The sequence below is a fragment of the Pseudophryne corroboree genome, chromosome 5, assembly GCF_028390025.1.
Source record: "Pseudophryne corroboree isolate aPseCor3 chromosome 5, aPseCor3.hap2, whole genome shotgun sequence".
Taxonomy (NCBI): domain Eukaryota; kingdom Metazoa; phylum Chordata; class Amphibia; order Anura; family Myobatrachidae; genus Pseudophryne; species Pseudophryne corroboree.
Window position 1 is genome coordinate 731,686,890 of NC_086448.1, and position 13,146 is coordinate 731,700,035.

A 13,146-nucleotide genomic window follows, 5' to 3' on the forward strand; every position below is an offset into this window, starting at 1 on the left:
CCAGGTCAGGGGACCCTCAGGCAATAGCGGTGGACGCTCTGGTAACACCGTGGGTGTACCAGTCAGTGTATGTGTTCCCTCCTCTGCCTCTCATACCAAAAGTACTGAGAATCATAAGAAGGAGAGGAGTAAGAACTATACTCGTGGTTCCGGATTGGCCAAGAAGGACTTGGTATCCGGAACTTCAAGAGATGCTCACGGACGAACCGTGGCCTCTACCTCTAAGAAAGGACCTGCTCCAGCAGGGGCCTTGTCTGTTCCAAGACTTACCGCGGCTGCGTTTGACGGCTTGGCGGTTGAACGCCGGATCCTGAAGGAAAAAGGCATTCCAGATGAAGTCATCCCTACCCTGGTCAAGGCCAGGAAGGACGTAACCGCAAAACATTATCACCGCATTTGGCGAAAATATGTTGCGTGGTGGGAGGCCAAGAAGGCCCCTACAGAGGAATTTCAACTGGGTCGTTTCCTCCATTTCCTGCAAACAGGACTGTCTATGGGCCTAAAATTAGGGCCCATTAAGGTTCAAATTTCGGCCCTGTCGATTTTCTTCCAAAAGGAACTGGCTTCAGTGCCTGAAGTTCAGACATTTGTAAAAGGGGTACTGCATATACAGCCTCCTTTTGTGCCTCCAGTGGCACCTTGGGATCTCAATGTTGTGTTGAGTTTCCTAAAGTCACATTGGTTTGAACCACTCACCACTGTGGACTTAAAATATCTCACATGGAAGGTGACGATGCTGTTAGCCCTGGCTTCAGCCAGGCGTGTGTCAGAACTGGCGGCTTTATCATATAAAAGCCCTTATTTAATATTTCATTCTGACAGGGCAGAATTGAGGACTTGTCCTCAATTTCTACCTAAGGTGGTTTCTGCATTTCACATGAAGCAACCTATTGTGGTACCTGCGGCTACTAAGGACTTGGAGGATTCCAAGTTGCTTGACGTGGTCGGGGCCCTGAAAATATATGTTTCCAGGACGGCTGGAGTCAGAAAATCTGACTCGCTGTTTATCCTGTATGCACCCAACAAACTGGGTGCTCCTGCTTCTAAGCAGACGATTGCTCGTTGGATTTGTAGTACAATTCAGCTTGCACATTCTGTGGCAGGCCTGCCACAGCCAAAAATCTTAAAATGCCCACTCCACAAGGAAGGTGGGCTCATCTTGGGCAGCTGCCCGAGGGGTCTTGGCTTTACAACTTTGCCGAGCAGTTACTCGGTCAGGAGCAAATACGTTTGTAAACTTCTACAAATTTGATACCCTGGCTGAGGAGGACCTGGAGTTCTCTCATTCGGTGCTGCAGAGTCATCCGCACTCTCCCGCCCGTTTGGGAGCTTTGGTATAATCCCCATGGTCCTTACGGAGTTCCCAGCATCCACTAGGACGTCAGAGAAAATAAGAATTTACTTACCGATAATTCTATTTCTCGTAGTCCGTAGTGGATGCTGGGCGCCCATCCCAAGTGCGGATTGTCTGCAATACTGATACATAATTATTGTTACCAAAAAATTCGGGTTATTGTTGTAGTGAGCCATCTTTTATAGAGGCTTCTCTATTATCATGCTGTTAACTGGATTCAGATCACAAGTTGTACAGTGTGATTGGTGTGGCTGGTATGAGTCTTACCCGGGATTCAAAATCCTTCCTTATTGTGTACGCTCGTCCGGGCACAGTATCCTAACTGAGGCTTGGAGGAGGGTCATAGGGGGAGGAGCCAGTGCACACCAGGTGATCCTAAAGCTTTCTTTAGATGTGCCCTGTCTCCTGCGGAGCCGCTATTCCCCATGGTCCTTACGGAGTTCCCAGCATCCACTACGGACTACGAGAAATAGAATTATCGGTAAGTAAATTCTTATTATATATATATTAATTTCATCTCATTATCATCCAGTCTATATTAGCAGCAGACACAGTACGGTAGTCCACGGCTGTAGCTACCTCTGTGTCGGCAGTCGCTCGTCCATCCATAATTGTATACCACCTACCCGTGGTTTTTTTTTTTTCTTTCTTCTTGATACATACTACTATAGTAGCTTACTGTAGCAGTCTGCGGTGCTGAGCTGACAGTGTCCAGCAGGTCCATCATTACATAATAAATATATATACCTGTCCGGCTGCAGTACTAGTGATATTATATATATATATATTAATTTCATCTCATCATCCAGTCTATATTAGCAGCAGACACAGTACGGTAGTCCACGGCTGTAGCTACCTCTGTGTCGGCAGTCGCTCGTCCATCCATAATTGTATACCACCTACCCGTGTTTTTTTTTTTCTTTCTTCTTGATACATACTACTATAGTAGCTTACTGTAGCAGTCTGCGGTGCTGAGCTGACAGTGTCCAGCAGGTCCGTCATTACATAATAAATATATATACCTGTCCGGCTGCAGTACTAGTGATATTATATATATATATATTAATTTCATCTCATTATCATCCAGTCTATATTAGCAGCAGACACAGTACGGTAGTCCACGGCTGTAGCTACCTCTGTGTCGGCAGTCGCTCGTCCATCCATAATTGTATACCACCTACCCGTGGTTTTTTTTTTCTTTCTTCTTGATACATACTACTATAGTAGCTTACTGTAGCAGTCTGCGGTGCTGAGCTGACAGTGTCCAGCAGGTCCGTCATTACATAATAAATATATATACCTGTCCGGCTGCAGTACTAGTGATATTATATATATATATATATATATTAATTTCATCTCATTATCATCCAGTCTATATTAGCAGCAGACACAGTACGGTAGTCCACGGCTGTAGCTACCTCTGTGTCGGCAGTCGCTCGTCCATCCATAATTGTATACTAGTATCCATCCATCTCCATTGTTTACCTGAGGTGCCTTTTAGTTGTGCCTATTAAAATATGGAGAACAAAAATGTTGAGGTTCCAAAAATAGGGAAAGATCAAGATCCACTTCCACCTCGTGCTGAAGCTGCTGCCACTAGTCATGGCCGAGACGATGAAATGCCATCAACGTCGTCTGCCAAGGCCGATGCCCAATGTCTTAGTACAGAGCATGTAAAATCCAAAACACCAAATATCAGTAAAAAAAGGACTCCAAAATCTAAAATAAAATTGTCGGAGGAGAAGCGTAAACTTGCCAATATGCCATTTACCACACGGAGTGGCAAGGAACGGCTGAGGCCCTGGCCTATGTTCATGGCTAGTGGTTCAGCTTCACATGAGGATGGAAGCACTCAGCCTCTCGCTAGAAAAATGAAAAGACTCAAGCTGGCAAAAGCACCGCAAAGAACTGTGCGTTCTTCGAAATCCCAAATCCACAAGGAGAGTCCAATTGTGTCGGTTGCGATGCCTGACCTTCCCAACACTGGACGTGAAGAGCATGCGCCTTCCACCATTTGCACGCCCCCTGCAAGTGCTGGAAGGAGCACCCGCAGTCCAGTTCCTGATAGTCAGATTGAAGATGTCAGTGTTGAAGTACACCAGGATGAGGAGGATATGGGTGTTGCTGGCGCTGGGGAGGAAATTGACAAGGAGGATTCTGATGGTGAGGTGGTTTGTTTAAGTCAGGCACCCGGGGAGACACCTGTTGTCCGTGGGAGGAATATGGCCGTTGACATGCCTGGTGAAAATACCAAAAAAAATCAGCTCTTCGGTGTGGAAGTATTTCACCAGAAATGCGGACAACATTTGTCAAGCCGTGTGTTGCCTTTGTCAAGCTGTAATAAGTAGGGGTAAGGACGTTAACCACCTCGGAACATCCTCCCTTATACGTCACCTGCAGCGCATTCATAATAAGTCAGTGACAAGTTCAAAAACTTTGGGCGACAGCGGAAGCAGTCCACTGACCAGTAAATCCCTTCCTCTTGTAACCAAGCTCACGCAAACCACCCCACCAACTCCCTCAGTGTCAATTTCCTCCTTCCCCAGGAATGCCAATAGTCCTGCAGGCCATGTCACTGGCAATTCTGACGAGTCCTCTCCTGCCTGGGATTCCTCCAATGCATCCTTGCGTGTAACGCCTACTGCTGCTGGCGCTGCTGTTGTTGCTGCTGGGAGTCGATGGTCATCCCAGAGGGGAAGTCGTAAGCCCACTTTTACTACTTCCACCAAGCAATTGACTGTCCAACAGTCCTTTGCGAGGAAGATGAAATATCACAGCAGTCATCCTGTTGCAAAGCGGATAACTGAGGCCTTGACAACTATGTTGGTGTTAGACGTGCGTCCGGTATCCGCCGTTAGTTCACAGGGAACTAGACAATTTCTTGAGGTAGTGTGCCCCCGTTACCAAATACCATCTAGGTTCCACTTCTCTAGGCAGGCGATACCGAGAATGTACACGGACGTCAGAAAAAGACTCACCAGTGTCCTAAAAAATGCAGTTGTACCCAATGTCCACTTAACCACGGACATGTGGACAAGTGGAGCAGGGCAGGGTCAGGACTATATGACTGTGACAGCCCACTGGGTAGATGTATGGACTCCCGCCGCAAGAACAGCAGCGGCGGCACCAGTAGCAGCATCTCGCAAACGCCAACTCTTTCCTAGGCAGGCTACGCTTTGTATCACCGGTTTCCAGAATACGCACACAGCTGAAAACCTCTTACGGCAACTGAGGAAGATCATCGCGGAATGGCTTACCCCAATTGGACTCTCCTGTGGATTTGTGGCATCGGACAACGCCAGCAATATTGTGTGTGCATTAAATATGGGCAAATTCCAGCACGTCCCATGTTTTGCACATACCTTGAATTTGGTGGTGCAGAATTTTTTAAAAAACGACAGGGGCGTGCAAGAGATGCTGTCGGTGGCCAGAAGAATTGCGGGACACTTTCGGCGTACAGGCACCACGTACAGAAGACTGGAGCACCACCAAAAACGCCTGAACCTGCCCTGCCATCATCTGAAGCAAGAAGTGGTAACGAGGTGGAATTCAACCCTATATATGCTTCAGAGGTTGGAGGAGCAGCAAAAGGCCATTCAAGCCTATACAATTGAGCACGATATAGGAGGTGGAATGTACCTGTCTCAAGCGCAGTGGAGAATGATTTCAACATTGTGCAAGGTTCTGCAACCTTTTGAACTTGCCACACGTGAAGTCAGTTCAAACACTGCCAGCCTGAGTCAGGTCATTCCCCTCATCAGGCTTTTGCAGAAGAAGCTGGAGGCATTGAAGGAGGAGCTAAAAGGGAGCGATTCCGCTAGGCATGTGGGACTTGTGGATGGAGCCCTTAATTCGCTTAACAAGGATTCACGGGTGGTCAATCTGTTGAAATCAGAGCACTACATTTTGGCCACCGTGCTCGATCCTAGATTTAAAACCTACCTTGGATCTCTCTTTCCGGCACACACAAGTCTGCTGGGGTTCAAAGACCTGCTGGTGACAAAATTGTCAAGTCAAGCGGAACGCGACCTGTCAACATCTCCTCCTTCACATTCTCCCGCAACTGGGGGTGCGAGGAAAAGGCTCAGAATTCCGAGCCCACCCGCTGGCGGTGATGCAGGGCAGTCTGGAGCGACTGCTGATGCTGACATCTGGTCCGGACTGAAGGACCTGACAACGATTATGGACATGTCGTCTACTGTCACTGCATATGATTCTCTCACCATTGAAAGAATGGTGGAGGATTATATGAGTGACCGCATCCAAGTAGGCACGTCAGACAGTCCGTACTTATACTGGCAGAAAAAAGAGGCAATTTGGAGGCCCTTGCACAAACTGGCTTTATTCTACCTAAGTTGCCCTCCCACAAGTGTGTACGCCGAAAGAGTGTTTAGTGCCGCCGCTCACCTTGTCAGCAATCGGCGTACGAGGTTACTTCCAGAAAATGTGGAGAAGATGATGTTCATTAAAATGAATTATAATCAATTCCTCCGTGGAGACATTGACCAGCAGCAATTGCCTCCACAAAGTACACAGGGAGCTGAGATGGTGGATTCCAGTGGGGACGAATTGATAATCTGTGAGGAGCGGGATGTACACGGTGATATATCGGAGGATGATGATGAGGTGGACATCTTGCCTCTGTAGAGCCAGTTTGTGCAAGGAGAGATTAATTGCTTCTTTTTTGGTGGGGGTCCAAACCAACCCGTCATTTCAGTCACAGTCGTGTGGCAGACCCTGTCACTGAAATGATGGGTTGGTTAAAGTGTGCATGTCCTGTTTATACAACATAAGGGTGGGTGGGAGGGCCCAAGGACAATTCCATCTTGCACCTCTTTTTTCTTTAATTTTTCTTTGCGTCATGTGCTGTTTGGGGAGTGTTTTTTGGAAGGGCCATCCTGCGTGACACTGCAGTGCCACTCCTAGATGGGCCAGGTGTTTGTGTCGGCCACTAGGGTCGCTTAGCTTACTCACACAGCTACCTCATTGCGCCTCTTTTTTTCTTCTTTGCGTCATGTGCTGTTTGGGGAGTGTTTTTTGGAAGGGCCATCCTGCGTGACACTGCAGTGCCACTCCGAGATGGGCCAGGTGTTTGTGTCGGCCACTAGGGTCGCTTAGCTTACTCACACAGCTACCTCATTGCGCCTCTTTTTTTCTTCTTTGCGTCATGTGCTGTTTGGGGAGTGTTTTTTGGAAGGGCCATCCTGCGTGACACTGCAGTGCCACTCCTAGATGGGCCAGGTGTTTGTGTCGGCCACTAGGGTCGCTTAGCTTACTCACACAGCTACCTCATTGCGCCTCTTTTTTTCTTCTTTGCGTCATGTGCTGTTTGGGGAGTGTTTTTTGGAAGGGCCATCCTGCGTGACACTGCAGTGCCACTCCTAGATGGGCCAGGTGTTTGTGTCGGCCACTAGGGTCGCTTAGCTTACTCACACAGCTACCTCATTGCGCCTCTTTTTTTCTTCTTTGCGTCATGTGCTGTTTGGGGAGTGTTTTTTGGAAGGGCCATCCTGCGTGACACTGCAGTGCCACTCCTAGATGGGCCAGGTGTTTGTGTCGGCCACTAGGGTCGCTTATCTTACTCACACAGCTACCTCATTGCGCCTCTTTTTTTCTTTGCGTCATGTGCTGTTTGGGGAGTGTTTTTTGGAAGGGCCATCCTGCGTGACACTGCAGTGCCACTCCAAGATGGGCCAGGTGTTTGTGTCGGCCACTAGGGTCGCTTAGCTTAGTCATCAAGCGACCTCGGTGCAAATTTTAGGACTAAAAATAATATTGTGAGGTGTGAGGTATTCAGAATAGACTGAAAATGAGTGGAAATTATGGTTTTTGAGGTTAATAATACTTTGGGATCAAAATGACCCCCAAATTCTATGATTTAAGCTGTTTTTTAGTGTTTTTTGAAAAAAACACCCGAATCCAAAACACACCCGAATCCGACAAAAAAAATTCGGTGAGGTTTTGCCAAAACGCGGTCGAACCCAAAACACGGCCGCGGAACCGAACCCAAAACCAAAACACAAAACCCGAAAAATTTCAAGTGCACATCTCTAATTCTAATGTGATTCACATTTATAACAATATGTTATGTTTCTCATCACATCCTGATTGGCCTTTCTTATCTCTGCATGCATATAGCTATATAAGAAAGAAAGTACTATAGATTAAACATATGTTATATTGATTGCAAAGTGGTTTCTCAATATTAAAATGAATTTTAAACAATTTAATCAATTTTCATATATTACCAGCAATTTACAAATATTGAGGATTTTAAGCGCAATAGCTGTTCTATGCCTTGTTTAATTGGCTGTCTCTTAGTGGCTCACACATTGCTTACATTGGGAATGTTCTCAGCAATAAGGGTTATATTCATTTACATTCCTCCAGTGTGTTAATGCTTATTAGAGACTGTAATTAGATTGGCGCTATCGACATAATGGAAACCATTTATTTGCTATTTTGTGTTTAATTTACTTACAATTTGCGAATAACACTAAAACATGTTAATTATATTGACAACTTAATATATTTATCATATTCCAGGTAGTATTAATATTTAAATCAAATAGATAATATGGTATAAGGTGATAGGGGTTAGGCGACCACTGGTGTTTAAAACATATGCTTTAGGAAGACTCAATAACCTTAAAAATATATGTATATATTTTATGTATATAGTAACGGAGCAAAAAGAGATTTTTTTAGGGTTTTAAAAGAATTTTTCAACAGATTTATTTTCAAAACAAATTTTGACATATATATAGAGGTTAAAAAAAAAAGGTACACTTCACATGAATGTGCATAATACAGGTATCATGTAGAATTTATAGGGTGGGACTATTCAGTAGAAGTATAAGGATTAATATAAAAGACTAAAAAATGTGTATACCTACATAAAACATAAATGATGAAGTCAGACTGATGAAACGCGTTGGGTACTCCTGTCTTGACCCTCCATACTAAGATAAGCTATTCTCATAGATTTTTTTATATTCTATAAACATATTTGACAGTTTATAATCCACCTGCACTCTATTTTTTTTTTTTTTTGGTGCTACATATTTTTATAAAAAATGTCCCCTCTTTTTTATGTTTTATGTAGGTATACACATTTTTTAGTCTTTTAATTTAATCTTTATACTTCTACTGCATAGTCCCACCCTATAAATTCTACATGATATTATGCACATTCATGTAAAGTGTACCTTTTTTTTTTACCTCTCTCTCTCTCTCTCTCTCTCTCTCTCTCTATATATATATATAAATGTCAAAGTTTGTTTTGAAAATAAATCTGTTGAAAAATTGTTTTAAAATCCTAAAAAAATATTTTTGCTCCGTTAATATATACATATATTTTTAAGGTTATTGAGTCTTCCGAAAGCATATGTTTCAAACACCAGTGGTTGCCGAACCCCTGGCACCTTATACTATATCCAAAACCTCATAGCATCTTACCAATGCTAAAACTCTAGGGTTTGGCTGACACCCTCTATTAGGGAGTGTTTATCTGTCGAGCTCTGACTTTAGTCTAGGACTTTTCACCATCACATGTGGCGCTTTACTTTCATTATATTCAAATAGATAATATGTATGGGACTATATATGTTCCAATATACATTGTGAGGATATTACAAGTCATCAATAATCTCACTACCAGTTGAATATAGGCCCTCATTCCGAGTTGTTCGCTCGCAAGCTGCTTTTAGCAGCTTTGCACACGCTAAGCCGCCGCCTACTGGGAGTGAATCTTAGCTTATCAAAATAGCGAACGAAAGATTCGCAATATTGCGAAAAGACTTCTCTGTGCAGTTTCTGAGTAGCTCGAGACTTACTCTGCCAGTGCGATCAGTTCAGTGCTTGTCGTTCCTGGTTTGACGTCACAAACACACCCAGCGTTCGCCCAGACACTCCTCCGTTTCTCCAGCCACTCCCGCGTTTTTCCCAGAACCTGCAGCGTTTTTTCACACACTCCCATAAAACGGCCTGTTTCCGCCCAGAAACACCCACTTCCTGTCAATCACATTACGATCACCAGAACGAAGAAAAAACCTTGTAATGCCGTGATTAAGATACCTAACTGCATAGCAAATTTACTTGGACATTGCGCATGCGCATTAGCGACTAATCGCTCCGTTGCGAGAAAAAAATAACGAGCGAACAACTCGGAATGACCACCATAATGGGCCAGATGCAATGGCTGTGTGGGTTGCCGGCCGTACGCGGGCTTTTTAAAGGGGCAATCACTTACAAGGCATGGTTTTGCCTTGTAAGTGATTGCCCCTTTAAAAAATGGTCCAACTTTGGTCAGCATCCCGCACGGCCATTGAACTCCAGCAGCATTACATCCCATCCAATATATCAGATTATCATGCAAAAATATTTTATTAGCTATCTTCCATGCAGAAGTGATGCTTTAGTCTAATGACAGAGGACATTCAATTATCATACTAACAATATAGAGTTTTAAACTAGTATATAAAAACAAACTTTAAGCAATCACACACAACTTCTGGATTCTGTATTATAATGCAGTACTAGTAAGGTAACGTGAGTCACTATTATAGATTATAACAATATACTCATTAATTTGTGATTTCCGTAATTAATATAAAAATCCTGTACCTGTTGTGCTATAATTAACTAATATGGGGTGTAGTAGGGTATGCCGTCGGCCGGGCTCCCGTCGGCCAGCATACCGGCGCCGGCATACCGACTGCTGGGCGAGCGCAAATGAGCCCCTTGCGGGCTTGCTGTGCTCGCCACGCTGCGGGCACGGTGCTATCTATTCTCCCTACAGGGGTGTCGTGGACCCCCAAGAGGGAGAAAAGGTGTTGGTATGCCGGCTGTCGGGATTCCGGCACTGGTAAACTGTGCGCCGAGATCCCGACAGCCGGCAAACTTAAGACCACCCACTAATATGATATGCACCGTAGCCAATGGATGTTGTACATGGAATTACTGTATTTACGGTGCTTCTTTGTGAATGCAGTTTCCTAAAAAGTTTTTCATATGGAAGTGAAATAATATACTTTCTGGGGGAAAAAAGCATGTATATAAAACAGAGAATTTACCAGCTGAGCAAGAATAAACCACAGAGCGAATGCTTATACTCTTCAGCGATAGCGCCTAGTGGGTATGTAAGGTACAATAGACTGGATTAAATTGACGGGATGGTATTTTTTATTTTTTGATTTTCAGGACCATCCTTCAGTGTGCAAAACTAAAAGTAGATTATACAGAGCTGGTTCCAAACCGTGAAATGGGCGCACAGTTTGGAATGCGCATTGCAGACTACTAGGCTCTCCCACAAAGAGAAGCATTACGGATCCACAGACTTTGCAATTTGTAACTAATCCTTAGTGGTTCACTTTTATTTACAATATTAAACTTTTTAGCATGTGCTCTGGTCAGGCAATTGTTGCCAGTTTTTGGATTGGAATTGATTTTCATTAATCCCCATTAATCCAAGTCTATCAAGAGTCGGAAGGCTGAGAAAATAAGCATTCCAAGCTATATAGTCACAGGGGAGCAACTGGCATATGGAAGCCTTAATAATGCAAAGGCAGCAGATTTTCTTGTTCATATTAATGCCCTTGCAAGTGCAATTTAAGATAGATGAAAAGAGGGTCAGAATATTCCCTTGTAGTACATTGATTTATCTTCTGTTAAATGTTCTGTATCTGCTTATATATACAGTAGCTGTACATGTATTCACTATACATAATCTCAGTATACCCGAAATTCCCCCTGTAATTCCTGGATTGAAGTTAAAAATGTTAAAGGATATATCATAGTCATGGTTTCTAAACTAACTTAAAATACTGTTCCTGCATTGCCCTTAGCTATACAGCTATTATTAAAGAAAAACTATTTTTTTTAATTATTTTCTTATTATTAAACTGGGTTTCAATATTTGATAATGATAATGAAACTTTTCTTAAAATGTAAACAATAAAGTAGAACATTGCATTCTGATGAACATCTATAGAAATAAGTCAATGCATACTGTACCTTAGCGTCTGTACAGGCTAGTCTCTGGCTTGAAGCTTGTCTTGTGATGTGCTGATGGCTGAATGCTTACGTCAGCTGCTTATGTCGGCTGTTTGACTTCCTTCGTAGCTTTGACCTGGCAGGCTAAGCAGCCTGTTAAGTACTTCACTTTAGGGTTTAGCCTAATTTAATTCCATAATGCATCTCTACTACCAGATATAGGACTGGTTGTATTTTGCTGCACAATGTCACTAAGACTGAAGAGACAATGTCACTAGAATAACAGTCTTGCTAAGCAATAGCACATTTATCTTATGCAGAAAATAAGTGTTAATATAGAAGTATGTCAGTAAAAAATCTGAATAACAAGACTAACATTATCTAAAGCATTTCAGATGCACTTAATATCAGAGCAATGTAAATATATATTTTATTTATTTATTACCAGTTATTTATATAGCACACACATATTCCACAGTACTTTACAGAGAATATTTGGCAATTCACATCAGTCCCTGCCCCAGTGGAGCTTACAGTCTATATTCCCTACCACATATACATTCATGTAATTTTTGTTGAGAGCCAATTAACGTACCAGTATATTTTTTGATTGTGGGAGGAAACCGGAGCAGACGTAAGGAAACCCACATAAGTATGGGGAGACTATACAAACTCCACACAGTTAGGGCCATGCTGGGAATTGAACCTATGACCTCAGTGCTGTGAGGCAGCAATGCTAACCATTACACCATCCGTACTGCCTATAATAAGATTGACTGAGAGCATTGTTACTAACAAATATACTATTACAAAGCGTGTAAGAAATGATATATGCAGGTGGGTTTTAACACAAGCGGTGGTCCGTGTGCAATTTCTGTGGGCCCCCTTCTCTTGAAGAAATTGTGGTTCAATATACTATAAAAAACGGTGCTGGTACCAATTTTGAGGTGATTTCTTCAGAAATATGGTGCCTGCCCTTTCAGAAGAAAGAACTGGAAAAATTGCACCCACACATGGCAAGTAAATTTAAGAGGACTGTGTGGTTGTAGTGGGCCCTCCCATGGCTGAAGAGAGCTGTGCAGGCACAAGTACTTTTGGGGTGTGTGACCTGATCGCTGGAGGCTTGATCATGCTGACTTAGAAAAAATATATATATTTCAAGCGCTGATTCGCTGAAAACAGGGTGGGTGTGGTTGGGTGGGGCAGTGAGAGCCCCAGCCATGGGCAAATACAGGGGGAGGGTGAGCAGAATGATTGCTCCCCCATCCGCACGGCAAGGTTACCTGAGACTCAGCAGCCTTACTGGCCACACTGCAGCCTATCACACAGCAGCACATGCTGTCCTTCCGCAGCAGACAGGCAAGAGCTAAGAGGGGGGATGGGAGCAGACCCAGGCCCTCCAACAAGCCTGAGCCCAAGGTAATTAGTACAATCTCCTCACCCTCTTGGCAGTCCATTAACTCAGGGGCCTGTGCACACTGCGCCCATTATAGATGCACCACTACAGAGATGAGACAGCATCTATAACTTAAGGGTGCATACAACTACCAAGTTTATCAGCAAAGTAGTAAAAGTCCCTACTGTTAGAAACATTTGGTCCTGTCTTCTGGGGGTCCTAATTGAGGGGCTTTATCAATTCACAGATAGACTTGCGTCTTAAATCTAGAGCCGGCCATAGGCATAGGCAAACTAGGCAATTGCCTATGGCATTTGATATGCCTAGGGGCATCAGCAGCTTCTGCTGATTAAAATGATATGCGGCATGCCTATATTCTGTGTGTAGCATTTCATATGCAGAT

General features: G+C 43.7%; 1 protein-coding gene across 1 annotated transcript in view; it reads right to left on the reverse strand.

The window, feature by feature from the left end:
* The window catches only part of CNGB3 (cyclic nucleotide gated channel subunit beta 3), a 346,397-nt gene extending 334,797 nt beyond the window's left edge, over nucleotides 1-11,600 (reverse strand). Inside the window, exon 1 of the mRNA XM_063924064.1 lies at nucleotides 11,369-11,600. The gene's annotated coding sequence lies outside the window, so the exon portion shown is untranslated. The remainder of the gene's footprint in view (nucleotides 1-11,368) is intronic.
* Between the last annotated feature and the right edge of the window lie 1,546 nt (nucleotides 11,601-13,146).